We start from the raw sequence: 12,427 nt of genomic DNA on the forward strand, positions 1-12,427 counted from the left end.
CAAGATGAGAAAGGCCCCAGGAATTGATGGAGTGTGTGGTGAAATGCTGAGGTATGGGGGTGAGATTGTAGTAGAGTGGATATGGAAGTTATGTAGATTGGCTTGGGAAGAGGGAAGGGTTCCGGAGGACTGGAAATACAGGTATAATTGTTCCTTTATACAAAGAAAAAGGGGAGAGAGAAGTATGTGGTATCCATTGGGGTATTTGCCTTCTTAGCGTGACTGGAAAAATATATGGCAGAATACTCATTGATAGGGTTAGGCATATAACAGAGGAGCTAGTTGGAGAAGAATAAGGGGGATTTAGGAGGGCCATACCACGTTGAGTACACCGCTTTCCGTCCGATCAGTGAAGTTAAGCAACGTTGGGTCTGGTTAGTACTTGGATGGGTGACCGCCTGGGAAAACCATATGCTGTTGGCATCCCTACGTGTCAAGTGGGGTTGGTGGAGGATTAGTGCCCCTCCCTGTAAAACAATTAACTCTAAGCCCTTGGCCACCCTGTTTGGGATACATGGTGTCTGGCAATGAATGAATGAATGAAAAAATTTTTTAATAAGAGAACAGAGGAAGGAAAAACAAATGAATTAAAAAAAAACAAATCCATGCACCAGATTACTGGTGTCCTCTGTTCATAAAATATCTGTAACAGCTATACTTGAACAGCAGTAGGTTGAAGTTTGGAGGGAAACAACTCTGGGGAAGCAAGTTCCAGAGAGATGCAGTTCGGAGAATGAAAGAATTCTGATAGGCAGAAGTTCTGCAGTATGGCTGAGTGACATTTCAGTCATGAGCGCTGCCAGCTGCCCGTGTAGCACGAGGGAAGGCGTGGAGAGGTGGCACCATGGATGCAACTTCGTCTGAGCATTTGCTGTAGAAATATCAGTAAAATAATGCAAGGGAGGCAACATTCCTTCTTACTTGTAGGGGAGGTAGTTTATTAGTAATAGCAGGGTTATTTATAATTCTAACAGCTGTGTTCTGAATCTTGTCTACTTATTTTAATGCAACCTCTCCACATCTGCTCCACAAGGGTGAGCAGTATTCAAGCTGACAGCGCACATGACTCTTATAAATTATAGCTAACTGCTCGTCAGTGAAGAAGTTACGGACTCTGTACAATAATCCAAGTTTCTTTGAAGCGGTTTTAGCAAGTGATCTAACATGAGAGGTCCAGCCGAGGGCACTGTTAAGCGAGACGCCGAGAACTTCAATTCTTTTGGAAATGGGGATATTTGTAGCATTGAAGGTAATATACAATTCTGGCAATATCTGTCTATTAGTAAATTGTATATATTTAGTTTTATTAGCATTAAATGAGACAAGGTTCTTTTGTCCCCATTCACTGATTGTGGATGTCTTGATTTTAAGAGATGGATGTACTGAGGTGAGAGTTTGAGATATCGGACTTTGTAAATGGATGTCTGAGTGTGAATGAACTATGAAGTGTTGAGTCATCTGCATATGAATGGATGGGATTGTGGGTGACAGATAACAGATCATTAATATGAACGAGGAACAGGGTTGGTGCCAGAACTGATCTCTGCGGCACGCAGGGAAAGAAAGTGTATGCTGCCTTCATGGACCTGGAGAAAGCTTATGACAGAATAGATTGTCAAGGTATGTGGAAGGTATTAAGAATATATAGAGTGGAGGGGAAACTGTCGAGTGCTGTGAAGAGTATGTATGAAGGAGCTAGAGCTATGGTGCGAGTGAATGCTGAGCTGAGTTCTTTGATCTCAGTGTGGGACTGAAATAGGGTTGTGTGATGTCTCCATGGCTGTTTAATGTATACATGGATGGCATTGTAAAGGAGGTGCAAGGTAGGGCAGTGGATGTGGGGCTGGCTCTAATGAATGATGATGAAAGTTGGAAGATTCCGGTGTTGTTGTTTGCTGATGATACAGTATTGTTGAGTGATGATGAATAGGAGTTGCAAGGTTTGGTGAATGAACTTGGGACAGTGTGTAGGAAGAGGAATCTGAAAGTTAATGTAAACAAGAGTAAAGTTATGGTGTTTGAGAGGAATGAAATCACAGAATGCATGGTGAGGTTGGATGGTGAGGTTATGGAGAATGTGAGTGCATTCAAGTACTTAGGTAGTGTGATAAGTATGGATGGAACCTTGGGGGATGAAGTGCGTCAAAGGGTACAGCAGGGAAGGAAGGTTGCTGGTTCACTGAAAGCAGTGACGAGAAATAGAGAGGTGAGTATGGAAGTTAAGAAGTCACTGCATGACAGTATTGTGATACCTACCCTGACATATGGAAGTAAGGCATGGACCTTGCAAGAGGGGAACAAGTCAAGAGTGAGAGCGGTGGAAATGAGCTACTTGAGAGGAGCAAGTGGAGTGACATGGAGGGACAGGTTGACGAATGAAGAAGTGAAAGAACGTTGTGGGGTGGATGTGGATGTGGTTGGGAAGATTAGGAGAAATAAACTGAGGTGGTTTGGACATGTGGAGAGAATGGAAAATGAACGACTGACTAAGAGGTGAGGTGGAGGGAGGGAGAGGGAGGGGAAGACCGAGGATGAGGTGGAGGGATGGAATTGAGAGGTATATGAGGGAGGGGGAGTGAGTTGGAGGGAGGGTAATCAAATGATGGGTGACAGAGCGATTTGGAGTCGTTTTGTCTGCAGCCACCCTCTGCGGGATTAGGGTGTCGGGCTATAGATAGATAGATAAATATATACTGTATACAGTATATATATATATATATATATATATATCCATCCATCATCCAATCCTACATTGCCCCATGAGGAGCGTAGGAGCCCGGGGCTGGGCAGTTGGTCTTGACATTTAAGATGAGAGTGACCAGCCTCACTCATCCCTGAGTGGCATTGCATGAGCAATCAACCCCAACCACCCCTTGGATATAAACCTTCACCGGTTCAATCCGACTGGAGCGCAATGAGAACCCACTAAACCACCAGGCGCCAAAATTTGGTTATATGGTTACCACCCAGCATATTAAATGGTTTCCTGGTGTACAGGAAACCATTTGGCTTGTTATTCAATGTAGAGTCACCCACAAGCAGAAGGAAGAGGAAAGAATGAAGGAAAGAATGACAGAAGAGGGAGTGTAAAGTTACCCATAGGCAGAAGGACAAGGAAAGAATGAAGGAAAGGAAGACAGAAGAGGATGAAAGGAAAGAAGGATGGAGGAGAGGAAAGGGCAGACACCCGATAGCAGCACTACATCGAGTGAGTGGATGGTGATCGTCCCCACCTACCACAAATATATATACTGTATGTATATATATATATACTATACAGTAAAAACTCATATATCCAACGTAATTCAGCCGAGCCCTATGCCGGTTAAAGCAAAACACTGACTATTGCATAGTACCCACCAATGGCTCAATATTCAGTGTAGAGTCAGATACTGTACTGCGTTACTGTCTTGAACATCCATCCTAAAAACTTTCCTATGAGTAAAAGATTATTATTAAGCAGAAAATACAATAAAATAATGATACAGTACAATACAGTAATACAGCATCGGTTGACTTCCATTTGTGAGCCAGCTGATACAAGTCAACACCGGATACTGAACAGAAATGCCGGTTACGTCCCGTTTCGGCACTAGATATTGCATAATTTCACCAGATATTGCTTTAACCTCTAGGCGCCGGTCCACGTCATAAGACGTGTTGGTAGAGGCCTATGGTCCACGTCATTTGAAGTGTTAATTTTTTGCGGGCATGTTTGAAATTAGTAGCACTCCATATGGACTCAGAGTGTTGTCCTGGCATGGCTAGTGTGCAGGGTCAGGCTGGCTGGCCGGGGGAGGGGGTGGGTGTGTGGGTGGGGGAGGGGTGGAAGGGCAGCCCAGCAGTGAGGAGGGCTGTGGTGGAGGGTGGTGGGAGGACAGCACAGGGAGAGTGTGGCCTTGGAACCAGCTGATACTGGTTCAGGGTAGGGGGAGGGGTGGGGAGGGGTGGGGTGGTGGGGATGGCTACTAGAGGGCCCTGAGGGGTGTGGGGTGCCTGAGTACACTTGTACTGACCATAGCCAGCCTTTAGGGAGTATCATACTGTCAAGAATAACTGAAAACAGTGAAATAATGTGTAAATAGTGTGTAAATAACAATGAATACCTAAGCAGACATAAATCTGTTAGAAAATAAATATCATGAAAAACATAAAATAAGCCAGTCTTTATTAGCTACTTTCTTTTGTTTTTTTGCTATTTTAGTTGTAATATTGTGTTCATACGGCATTGTGAATTAGTGAAACAGACACACTCAACACTTATTTTGGCACGAGGTAATCATTCTTCCTCCCTCCACCGCCACCGTGACCTTGAACAGGCTCAGCCCAGCCGCCACATATCGGCTCCCTCACACCACACCACCATCAAATCGCCAACAGAGAATAAGTAGGCGCTTTTTATGTGTTTTTTGTCATTTGCAATTGATTTGTAGTGGAAAAAAAAAATATTGGGGGGAAAATTGATTTTCCTGAAAATAACCTGGTTCTGGAACGTTGATAGGTCTACCTATGCCCGGTGCCTTGGGGTTAAAAGAGTGGAGTCTACAGTGCCATATATTGTGATGGGCCGGATATTATGACGACGGATAACCAAGTTTACCATACAGTATACGGTAAAAGTTTAATATAATGGACTTCAATATATCAGAATTCACATTTATCGGAGTCAAGGAGCCCACCAGACTAAATTCTTAGATATCAGGAAAAGTTTAAGGGTGACACGTGATAAATGAAATATACAGACAAAGTGAACATCTTTAATTTGTAAGATCATAAACAACAAAGTGTACAGTTCAGTATTTGAAAAGTCTTTAAAATTAAGTTGTAACAATAAAATATTTTCTAAGTGCTTCCCCTCTCCCTAGGTTAGACACAAGTGCATCTGAACACAGACGTGGTGGTGTACGCAGCTCTCCCAGTCCTCCCTTCACCCCTCTCTCTTCTCCCCCCCATCCTCCTCCATCCCAGCTATGGGGGCTTCTGCCCAAGCATAAAGAATGAAATTCCATGGCCAAATTTGCCCCCTGAAATTGGTTACACTGTATTGGTATACATTGTATACTGTCATACTTGGTGGTGTTCATACTATAAACTAATAAAAACACACAAAACTCATGAATAAAAGTACATAAATGCAGTGAGACTAAAACTTGTTCAAGTGTAAAAATAGCTCCAAATAACTTCCCAACATCCTAGTCTAAAATTTTGTCGACACTGTGCAAACAGCACAGCATGTGTCAGGATGCAAAATTTCACAAGCTTTCTTGTGGTGTTTTCAGAACTGCGATACAAGCAATAATTTTGGAGCAGATCGCCTTAAAAAAAAAAAAAAAAAAAAAAAAAAAAAAAAAAAAAGTGAGCATGGTGGTGGATGGAGAAGGGATGGGTGAGAGAGAGAGAGAGAGAATGGGAGAGACAGGGGTGGGGTGCTGGGGTAGTAGGGCTGTTTGGCTTTGTCACCCCCCCTGTCCCCTCCCCCTCCCCCATTCCTATGTCTCCCCACCTGTCCCCCCACCCTCCCCCATTCCTGCTTGTCTCCCTTCCTGCCCCCCTGCCCTTTCCTTCCCCCCGTCCTCCCTCACCCCCCACTTGTCTCCCTCCCCATCCCATTCTTGTAACCCTCCCCATCACCTCCCCCTTTCCCACCCCTTCTTATCTCCCTCCCATCCGCCTGCCCTCCCCTGCCCCCACGTAGCTCACTGCCGCCTGCCTGGTTGTAGCCTGTCAGTTGCCCTCCCACCGCCTCGCCTACCTGCATGTGATGTTTGCTGTCTCATTTTTTAGAATAGTATTGTTTATGATGATGATACTGTTACCTATGATGTTTCTGTATCAGTCTCTGTTGATTAAGTAAGGTACATGAGAATCTGGGTTTGGGCCTGGAATGCATCTCTAGCTTTTCTTCAGTATCTTACTAGGAAAACTGCTTCAATATGAACAGTATATCGCAAAAGGTCTGGGTTAGGAGGGGGAAGTCCAGATGTCACTTTTATTAGATACAATGCAGATACATTTTTTTGTACTCAAAATAAATATTTATGCAAAACAGAACTTTGTCAAGGCATGCTGACGATCTGAGGGGGAAATATCTTTTAACACTGGCCAACCACTCATCAGGTGACCGAGATACAAACACACACTCATCGAATGTGATTTCAATCTTGGACCGAGTCGGCAATTTTAATTGGAAAATATTTTAATCTTTATCACCATTTAGGTTTGCACACCTAAATTATTTGATTTTCATTCAAAAATTTGTGCTTAATTTAATTATTAATAGAAAATCAGGATTCAGAGTGAAAATTTCTTAAAGTCAGCAGAAGCATTTTGGCTCTAGCCTAACAACTCGCCTTGACAGACTTTTGTTTTGTATAAATATCGACTGACAATGCAGATACATTTTTCTATACCCAAAATAAATATTTATGCAAAACAGAAGTCTGTCAAGGCGTACCGACTATCTGAAGGGGAAATATCTGCTAACATTGGCGCATTTTAGCTCTGAAACCTAATTTTTAAATTAAGTTATATTAAGCACAATTTTTTTAGCGGATTTCAGATAATTAGGTGTGTATGAGCCACTGTGGCGAAAAAAAAATTAAATATTTTCCAGTTAAAGTGTCGATTTCATATTTAGTCGCACTGAGCCGGGTGAGCCACGTGAGTAGGAATGGATGATCCCACTGACTTTGCCCGTAAGATTTTTTTTTTTTTTTTTTTTATTATCTATGAATTTTATTGTGTCCAAGGCTTCCTTAAATTTTACTATGTTAAGCAAAAAATATTATAGTGGGATTTGAGAAAAGTAAGAGGCAAATGGGATATTGCCACAAGTTAGAAGGAACTGGTGGAGTGAAGCAGGATGGTGGCCAGGATGCATTTCACATATGAAAATATCTTCTTGTGTGTGTTACAAATGGCCTTTATCGAGTCAAAACCTTGTTCAAATTATACTGTGTTGTGTCTTATATGAGAGAATAATGGTCGGACTTTTGTGAGAATCCCGGACTTGTACGGGCATTTGTCTGGCATTTGATAATATTGTCCGGCCTCAGTTTATGTCCGGGAAATCAGAAATCCGGGAAATAGGGGTAAAGGAAATCGAGGGTCAGGTGTGTATATATATATATATATATATATATATATATATATATCATCTCATCAGCCGTTTGAGTGTCCACTGCAGGACCGGCCTATCCCTATTGAAGTGGGGACGATACAGCCAATGTATCTCTACCAAGTGGCTTAGGCTGTCTGGTAGAGGTTGTATGTAGGGTGAGAAGTGCTTGTTAGTGTAATTGTTGTGTTGTAGTGGCTTTGGATGTGTGTGTAGTCTGTGAACCAAGTGTAATCGGCCCGCGCAAGCCAACTGGGTGCAAGCAAACTTTATAGTATGTGACACTGGTTCAACCACAGCACCCCTGATGTCCGCCAAGCAGTGCGTGTCCAGAAGAATGCTCCCAAAGTTTATTACCCTGGCGGGGCGCGAACCCTCGTTCTTCAGTGTATGAAATCGCACACTTTACCACTGTACCACCGTGGCTCCATATATATATATATATATATTCATTCATTCATTGCCAGACGCCATGTATCCCAAACGGGGTGGCCAAGGGCTTAGAGTTAATTGTTTTACAGGGAAGGGCACTAATATACAGGTAACTCGCACGGAACACGATCTCACGGAACGCGCTCGCAATTATACACGGTAAGGGCTGGGATACATATAAGACAACGTAAGATTAAAAAACCATTATGAAAACTACAAATTAACGCAGGAGAGGCCTTTGAAAGATCAAATCCTCGAACGTCACCGCAGCGCGCGGTTTGTTTTGATTACGTGACGATCTAGGCGGGAAATTATTCAGTGAGTGAGACATTCCCGAGTACAGTAGCATAGTATTTGTAAGTTAAATATTTACAGTACTGTACTGTTCTGGTAAGTTTATGTGCAACTTAAAGTACTATTAAATAACGTTAAAGCAAGAAATAAAGTCTTATAACCAGTTTACCTGATAGGCGTCAGAATATTGCCTTTTATATTTGTTCGTTTTTTCCACAGTGCTGTTCAGTATTTGTAAGTTAAATATTTACTGTTCTCGTATGTACTGTACTTGTAAGCACTTAAATAAAGTTAAATAATTAAATAAAGCCTTGTAACCAGATAACCCGAATTATATGATTACCCATTATCGGCGTCGGAATATTGCCTTTTTTGTTTGTTCGTTAAACTCTTACTGTACTGCTTTTCTACAGTACTGTATATGTAAGTTAAATATTTACTGTTCTGGTATGTACTTGTAAGCAATTAAATTATTAAATAAAGCCTTGTAACCAGTTAACCTGATTTATATGATTACCCATGATCGGCGTCGGAATATTGCCTTTTTAGTTTGTTCGTTAAAGACTTATAATAAGAGAAAAATACATTTTTGTCTTGGTATCTTTACCTATTTGCTCAGGTTTGCTGTAATGGTTTGCAACTTGTAGAAAACTGTGAAAACTTTCGGGAAGTGAACGAAAATCTGGGACATGACCTTGACTTCACCGTCTCATGTATCATCTGTCAGTTCACCACCGGCTACCGTGATGAGTGGAAGAACGATTTTTTCGCTCGTGGCCATGCCTAACCACACATAGTTACACCCATTATCTCGACCCAGACAGAAAATACAACCTTTTTCCTCCCTTGCAAAACACAAACAACCACCCTGTTTACGAGACAGCAATATATATTGCGAAAATAACAAGGTAAAATGATAAATATGAACGTAAAATGATTGAGAAAGATGACCATGTTATGACGGAAGAAGTACGTTTTCCCTGTCTGTAAACGTATTTATTTCTGCTTTGTATCTGTATTCGTAATAATTAGACTTATTGTTAGTTCTGAAACTGCATTACGATTCTATTTTTAGCCATTCTTGTGGTGTGGGAGCTGGAAGTTGTGACACAACTTCCTTATTGCTAATCGGACTGACCCTCCACTTTATTCTCCCGTGGCAGAGTCTAGCCTTGGAGGACGTGCAGTTTTCTCATTTAGGACTGAAAATTCAACTCTTTCGCTCCCTTTTCCAAGCATGGGCACAACGATAACGTAAAAAATAACTCGAAACTACCATAAACATATATCAAAAAGGTGAAAATGTATTCATAACATTTTTTTTTTTTCCAGCCATTCCTAACAGATTATGTACTGAAATCATTCGATATCACAGTACTGCATTTCTAAGTTAAATATGTACTGTTCTGGTATGTACTTGTAAGTTAAAGCACTGGTACCAGTTAACCTAATTTATTACCTATGATCGGCGTCGGAATGTTTCCTTGTGTTTACGTACAGTATTTGTGTGTTGAAGTTTTGCTCAGGAGTACTGTATTTGTGAGTTATAACATTAAATAAACCTTCTAACCACTTAAAGTGCTTTCTAGTGACAGATAACAGCAAAACAACACATTTGGGGGGTCTAGGGAGCAAAATACGGAGTAGTTTAAATATACGCGATTTCGCACCTAACACGGCACGGTAGGAACGAAACCCTCGTGTTCCGTGCGAGTTACCTGTATATATATATATATATATATATATATATATATATACAGTATATATATACCTGTATATATATATATATATATATATATATATATACAGTATATATATATATATATATATATATATATACAGTATATATATATATATATATATATATATTAATCACTTGATTATCTGGACGCTCTATATCAGGACACGCTCCGTATACAGATGTTAGGCCTTGGATCTATTATTTCTGTATTCAGATTTATTTGTTCACATCCGAACATAAAATTTACGATGTCAGTGGCTGTTCAGCCGACAAGTTAAAAAAATCGGCTGGGTGGTTTGCCAGCCTCTCTGTTAACATGTGGGTAATAGACCGTAACCCAGATGCTGAGCTAAAACGGCTGTCCGGATTCCTATCAAATGGTCAAAGTCCCCCAGTATACTGGTTCATTTAGATGCTATCGGCCACTCCCGAGTAATGGACCATAACACACAAGCTGAGCAAAAACGGCTGTCCAGACCTCTACTGAAAGGTCAAAATCCCTCAGCCACCCAGATCACCTGGATGCTAAAAGCCGCGCATGAGTAATACAGACCACAACCCACAAGCTGACTGAAAATGCCCATCTGGCTCATCACCGAATGGTCAAAGTACCCCACCCGACTGGATCAATGTGAACGTACTTGTCTCATGCAAGTAACAGAGTCTAACCCACCAGTATAGCAAAGGCGCCCATCTGTCTTCTCACCGAACGGTCAAAGTACCCTGGCAGCTTTTGCTTCTCTTCCCCTCCATTCCTGTCCCTCCTCCGTCCCCTCCCATGCTCACTGCAGCCAGGCTTATCTCCCTCCCCATCCCTCAGTCATCCCCTACCCTAGCGTTGCTTGCCCAGCCTCTCGCCCAGCCTCTCGCCCTCCCTGCTTCGACATCAGTGAGCTTTTTAAGTTTTTGGCAATTTATTCAAATATGGTGATCCCTCAATTATCTGGACGCTCAGTATCCAGACGCTGGGCTCTGGCTCAATTAAACCATTATTCGAATTTACTTGCTATTATTTGGACGTAAAAGTGTCTGAAAACTTCGGCCAGTAAGCCGACACATCCAAACATTCAATACTGTGGCCATTGGGCTCGAGCTGTGAGTGGAAAGAAGTCCGTAACCCACAACCAGAGCTAAAATGTCCATTCGCTCCTGAATTGAATGGTCAAGGTCACGTGCTTGTCTGAACACTCCCAATGAATCTCCAGCACACGAGCAATACAATTGTAACCCACAGGTGTGTCAAAACGTCCGTATGCATCCCCACCCAATGTCTAGTATCGTGCAGCCACAGGACTAGCTCTTTCCTCACCGCCATCGTGCATGTAACAAAGACCACAAGCCACGAGTACATGTTCACTGACAGTGTCTGTCTGCCTCTGCACCAAACATCAATAGTTGTGTGGCCACAGGGCTAAGTCTTGCCCAACCGCCACCACCATCGACCAGAGACCACAAGCCATGAGTACATGTTCAGTGACAGCTCCCGTCCGCCTCTCTACCAAACACTGAAAATCACGTGGCCAACAGGAGGCACCTGCACCACACACAAAGAGAGAAAGAGAGAGAGAGAGAACCTTCCCAGGCCATGTACAATACCAGCACGCTACAGTACTTTCTGTACCGATGCATATGGTAGTACTACAGTAGAGTACTATACACAGTACAGTGCTGTATGTGTGTATGTATAGTACAATTCCATTTGGTATGGGGTTTCAGTGCCACAGTCACCCACCTCTGCCAAGCAACCGTACTGGGATAGTTAAGTTTGGTAAGGTAAAATACAGTTAATCTAAGTATTTTTACCTGGGAAACATATTGAGCATACAGTAAAACCTCGATATAATGGACTTCAGTAGACCGGAATTCGCTTTTATCGGACTCGAGGAACTACCGGACTAAATTCCTATATATCGGAAAAAGTCTGATAAAGCCAAAAGCAGTCCGGACTGCCTGACCACTTCAGCTATGTTCACTACAATAAGGTAAATAAAAGGCATATTTATCAGTGCACAGTACAGTACAGTAGTATTTTATATATTATACCATTTGATTAATGTAGTGACGTTATAACAAAGTACAGTGCCATAATGGTAGTCAAAACAGTTTAAAAACCGTTCAAGCAATCAGGATTAATGTCTGATATATCGGAAAAAGTCCGGATTAGCAGGGGGAAGTCTGGATGTCGCTTTTATCGGAATGGTTTGGGCCCTAATTAGTCCATTATAGTGAGGTCGTACTGTATTTTCAAGAAAATCCTGAGGTTATTTTTGAAAGGAAGAGGCGAGTGTGGTTTCTGGCTGAGGGATGTGGGTGGCCATCATGCATGTAACACAGACCACAACCCACAAGTACATGTTTGGTGGCAGCCCCCATCCGCCTCTCTACAGAAGGTCAAAAATCGCACGACCACTGGGAGACATACACGCACCACACACACAAAGAGATTCCTTCACACGCCATGATGACAGAGTATCACTACGGTAATTTCTGCACCAATGCATATGACAGTACAGTACTACAGTACTGTACAGTACACAGTACTCTACTGCATGTGTGTACAGTACTGTATGTACAGTACAATACACTTCCATTTAGTATGGGTATTTGTTTTAATACAACAGTCAGCCTCCTTAACCAAGCAGCCCTATTAGGAAAGGTTAGATTTGGTAAGGTTAAGTAAAGATATTGTATGTAATTTTGGCTGGGGAAGACACTGAGCATATCTTCCAGATAATTCTTTGGTAATTTTTGAACGGAGGAGGCGAGCATTGTTCCCAGCTGAGGGGTACAGGCCACCGCGTGTGCAACACAGACTACAAGCCATGAGTTAATGTATGGTAAAA

General features: G+C 42.1%; 1 protein-coding gene and 1 pseudogene across 1 annotated transcript in view; one reads left to right on the top strand and one right to left on the bottom strand.

Moving 5' to 3' along the window:
• Nucleotides 1-12,427, bottom strand: part of LOC145392973 (uncharacterized) — a 327,964-nt gene that overhangs the window by 201,204 nt on the left and 114,333 nt on the right. The gene's annotated exons all lie outside the window — the stretch shown is intronic.
• LOC145393156 (5S ribosomal RNA) lies at nucleotides 305-423 on the top strand (annotated as a pseudogene).

Source organism: Coenobita brevimanus, chromosome 23, assembly GCF_032717465.1.
Source record: "Coenobita brevimanus isolate Jiangsu-jjx chromosome 23, ASM3271746v2, whole genome shotgun sequence".
In the NCBI taxonomy this organism is placed as follows: Eukaryota; Metazoa; Arthropoda; class Malacostraca; order Decapoda; family Coenobitidae; genus Coenobita; species Coenobita brevimanus.